This window comes from Cornus florida, unplaced genomic scaffold (assembly GCF_030987335.1).
Source record: "Cornus florida cultivar Cherokee Brave unplaced genomic scaffold, ASM3098733v1 CherokeeBrave_3.0.0_Hap2_Chr03, whole genome shotgun sequence".
Taxonomy (NCBI): Eukaryota; Viridiplantae; Streptophyta; class Magnoliopsida; order Cornales; family Cornaceae; genus Cornus; species Cornus florida.
In genome coordinates, this window is record NW_026775573.1 from 56,141,912 (window position 1) to 56,147,289 (window position 5,378).

General features: G+C 32.8%; 1 pseudogene; it reads right to left on the reverse strand.

Annotated features, from left to right (window-relative positions):
• Window positions 1–246: 246 nt before the first annotated feature.
• On the reverse strand, window positions 247–3,011 carry LOC132300578 (desmethyl-deoxy-podophyllotoxin synthase-like; annotated as a pseudogene).
• Between the last annotated feature and the right edge of the window lie 2,367 nt (window positions 3,012–5,378).

Sequence of the window (5,378 nt, forward strand, 5' to 3'; positions counted from 1 at the left end):
TGAACACGTAAAACTTTGCAGTAAAAACACCAAAAAGGAAGAATACCCTTTATGGCGGTCCTTAGGAGGGATTTCAAATTGCCTATAGTCATTTTTCTCTTACCTGAATTGTGAATGAAGTCAACATCTATCCCAAACTCCACATCTTTAAGAAAAAGTAACAGAGATGAGCTGCTTACACTGCTCTTCGTACGATACCAAGAACATCTTCATACTATCTTAATTTGTACTTAAAACACAACTCTGTCAAGAGAATATCAAACTGTCAGCACTTTGACTAAGAAAGAACGTATAGAAAGGGGGAAATAATTGAACAAGATAAAATACAAATATTTCAATCACAATAGAAAGCCTAACTTAAGATGAGGCAATGCCTTGATTACATATTCATTTAAAGAATTGGAAGTGCAGCCAAACCGAAATGGCTAGGGGGACAAAAAGATGATGAAGTGTGTCAAATTTTTTAGAAATCTGAAATTAGAACACATAAAATTTTGCAGTAAAAACACCAAAAAGGAAGAATACTCTTTATTCAATTATCTATGGAAGCCCACATAACACCAGTTCTTATTTTACGTTTCATCTATATATATATTCTAACATAAGATTACATTATTTATTATATAGTAGTATAACTTAATTAACATTAAAGAGGGTCACACTGAAACTGGAAATTCAATAGTGACCATCCAATGCTAGCTTTCTACATTCTTGTCTTAATATCTTACTCATGAGTTGAAGGATGATAAGCAACAGGAATCGCACACAAATCCCTTTTCCTGCTAACTACTACACCAAAGATCTCAGTCATGTCTAGATCTTCCGGCTTCTCTCCCTCAGGAAGTTTCCAGTCAAAGTGATACAATAAATTAGCAAGTGGAAGCTCAACATTAGCTATCCCGAACGACATGCCAGCACATATTCTCCTGCCAGCACCAAATGGTGTAAATTGGAAATGAGTCCCCTTGTAATCAACTGAAGTGTCAACGAATCTCTCTGGATAAAAGCTCTCTGGATCACTCCAATTTTCAGGATCTCTACAAATTGCCCATACATTGACAATGACTTTGGTTTTCGCAGGTATCTCGTATCCATTGATTTCACATCTCTCTCTGCTCTCTCTCGGAATTAATAGAGGGGCAGGAGTATGTAACCTCAGAGTTTCTTTGATAACCAACTTTAAATAACTCAATTCATGGATGTCATCTTCATTTACAATATCTCCTCCTTTTTTACTTAAAACCTGTCTCACCTCAGCTTGTGCCTTTCCCAAAACTCTTGGATTTTTCAGCAATTCTGACATTGCCCAGATTACAGTTGAGGATGATGTATCAATCCCTCCAGTGAATACGTCCTAAAAGAGCATGGAAATTGAGTTAGAAGAGTAGAGAATATTGTTAAACTAGGTAATTTGGGGAAGTTAATACATTGATAGAAGAAGCAGAAAGTAAATATTGTACTAACCATGATAACTGACTTGATTATTGTCATAGTTAAGGGGATCTCAAGGTTACCCTTCTCTTGAGCTTTTAAAAGTACGTCTATCAGGTCTTCTTCGTGATCAACTTCACCATCTCTAGCTTTATGTTCATCAATAATGTTAGTAAATATCTCATCAATTTTTCGATGAATCTTCTCAACTCTAGGCCTCAGCCCACTTATGGAAGGAAGTATTTTAAGTGAAGGAAAGAGATTAGCAACATCGAAACCTCCTGCTACCACCATAGTCTCCCTGAGAAGTGATAAGAATTCTTGTTGCCCATGAAATTTCTTACCAACGGCCACCTTAGCAACAACGCTGTATGTCATGGAGAAAATCTTTTCAGTGAGATTGATGAGAGATCCAGCTGTCGTAGAAATAGATTTGATCAGATTCGAGACCTCTTCTTCCCTGATGGGTCGGAATGATTGGACACGCTTGGCACTTAAAAGCTCCAGTGTGCAAACTTTTCGAAGTTGTCTCCATTGATCCCCATAAGGCGCAAAGGCAACGTCATCCCCAGATATGATATTTATAGCAAAATTAAAAGCTCGACTAGCAAAGATGATGTCATGTGTTTTCATCACCTCTTTGGCAAATTCTGCTGAAGAAAAGACAACAATAGGAAGTTCACCGAGTCGAGAGGTCCATAATTCATGGCCAGATCTCGTAGGTGGTGATGGGGTAGAGATCCAACAAATTGGTGAATGTTACCTATTAGAGGTAGCTTCCAAGGCCCAGGAGGCAGTTTTGGAGATGAACTCATCGTCTTGGCTTTGAATACCATCAACAGAAACACAAGAAATGTGAAAAGAATTGGGAAGGAGATGATTGGGAACTCCATCATCGATCACTTGTCCAGATTTATGCTTGCTGCGGCATAAGGTGATTAATTTAGTAGTTTGACAAATAATCATTGTACAGTTTGGATAACATAAAATAAAATGATTAAAGTACCAAAATAGCTGGTTTGAGAAGGACGCAAGTAATTTAATTATCAAACTGCAACATCAATATAAGTCAAAAACCACTCCTATTCAGTTCGGATTGGTTCGAATTAATAATTATGGAGTAATTAAATTGGATTTATTTTTTTGTCCTCCCTAAAACACAGAGAGTTGTATCATTTGTTTTCGTAACCTTTATGAGTGTTTTGGTCTCCAACTTTCAATTTTTTAAAAGAAAATGTATACACCCACAACATGTCACGGACTTGAACTTTCAGTCTCCCCTTTTGAAGAAGAAAAATTATACCAACCACACTAGTGGCCTGATCAAAAATTAGTTTAGCTCACTTGGAATATTATTGTATATTACTTTCTTTCTCTGTTTCTAATAAATGAAATATATACTATATATATATATACTTACAAAAAAATGCATGAATGCATGAGGAAAGCAAGAGGAGAGGAGGACTCACACGGTTGGGGATATACTTCTAATGAGCTGGAGCTCTAGTCACCACGCCTCTTGGGTGCAGAGTGGAGAAACAGAGAACAAAGACTCTGGTAATTGTGAATATAGAGAGAACTTTGCCCTGTATTTATAGAGAAATAGACAGAGTAAACAAATTTTGTTTATTTATTTATTTGTTTATTTTATTGTTTTTGGATGATGACAATATACACAAGGTTAATAAGACTAGCAGTGACACTTATCTTGAAAGAAATTAAGGATTTGTATCATGAATGATGTGTGGCTCCTATCTTTGAGAATATATATATATATATATATATATATATATATATATATATATATAGTAATTTGAACATTTATAACAAAGTTTCCGGTATATATATGAAATACTTAAATTTACCTTAGACGATTAACAGCCATGAGGGCTTGTCTTTTTAAATAAAAAAATGTAGAGGAATGGTATATTATAACAAATCAAACAATTTTGTAGATACAAAAATCTAATACAATTTAATTTAAGGGTTTTTCTTTTTTTTTTTCATCATCTATATAACCATAGAGAACAGATCTATTCAAGTAAAGAATTGCACAGACAAAATTCTAATACTATTTAATTTAGGGTTTTTTTTTTTTTTTTTTTTTTTTTTCCTTTCTAGATAACGGTAACGACATTTATTTTGATTGTTTTTATTGAAGAATTGTGATAATTATTTTCAAATAATGAATTTGACAAGGTTTTGGCACAAGAGGAAGATTGTTTCATTACAATATAAATATTCAAAACAAGAAATATCTTTGCATGTGGATATAAGAGTGTGTACATCTAGGCGTCACAATGGTAACAACCTCATGTAGTAAGCTATAGTCCTTTTATTTATCTAATAAAATTATTATTTATTTAAAATTCTTTCATAAAAGTATTTAGTGATCATAGTTCTTAAATTCAACGCGAAAAAAATTTAAGATGTAACTGTATATCTGCTTAGACAATATTTAATATTTTGAGATCACTTATAAATATTTGATAGAATATTTAGTAGGATAGAACAATTATTTAATTTTTTATATTTTTCAGGTGCAATTGCAATTAGATAATGATAATTTTTTAACTAATACTAAGGTGGACCATAAATTACTCACCACTCACATGACAAAATTCAGAACTCTGTTTATCAAGCATAGGATAAAATATAATAATTTATTTACTAATCTCCTTGCTTCTCTCTCTCTCTCTCAAAGTTATCAGTCAAAGTGATAGTATAATATATATATATATATATATATATATACACACACACCACACATTATATTTAGTTTTGAGGATGACAATGCATACAAAGTTTCTATCGAGAAAGGTGTCATAAAACTCAAGTGGTAATCAATCTCTTTCAGTCCATTACAGGGAGAAATAAAAACAATTTAATAGTAATCAGTCCCAAAATTGTTGCAATTATTGAACATTAAGGCAGTTGAGCGGAGAAAATTGTCACGATGTATCCGGTGCACCGAGTATATTGTATATTTTCTTTTTAATATGAAAAGAAATATATATATATATATATATATATATATATATATATATATTGACACCCTCTAAATAATATATCATAGAAGTAATCTATTACAAATAATATCGAGCCACTCCATCATAACTCTTTTCAAAAACTATAATTCTCCCTCTATGTTGATAATGCTAACTTCTACATGGCCTGACCCAATACTTCTAAAAGTTATTGCATCATGCGCCATTTTCAATTCAGTGGATAAGATGGAAAAGTAAGTTTAATCTTTTTATTGTTTTTTTTTTTTTGGGCACGAGCACAGACTTTTCGAGCTTAATTTAATATGATTTATATATTTGTCTTGCATAAGAATAAGAAAGAGAAACCTCATCTACGCTCTCAGTTTGTTCTGTGTCATAAATACATAAGCTTAGACCTTCAAACAATGTAACATTTTGTTCTTACTTCTGGCGTCTAGATGCAACACTAAATTTTCAGTGATACAATAAATTTTTTTTGACTTTTTTTGGAACGACACATACAAAATTTCAAAGAGAAATTTAGTAGTAATCAATTCCTCTTGTCCAATGTATGACTTTTAGAAAGATGGAGAGGTATAGCCGTTGATCAACATGGCCATGCACCAAATTTTGTGGGAGGTGTGATGTGGACCGGGCAAATATTACAAAGAAAATGTTGGCAATATATCAACTAGACAATTTTAATAAGGAAAAATGTCCAGTTTATGGGTTCAACATAGTATCACGAAACCGCAAATGCAGTCGTTATATTAATTTGTTAACTTGTTTTTCTCCTATCTCACCCAATCTATTTCTCTCTTTTGTTGGGTACTTCATCTAAATCTTTGTAACCCTAGTTTAGATTGAATAACAAAGTAGTGTTTGGGTTGAAAATGGTCTCTGGACCAAACAGATATAGATATAATGTTTTCGAATCGAAAATGAGTGGCTGGTACTCTC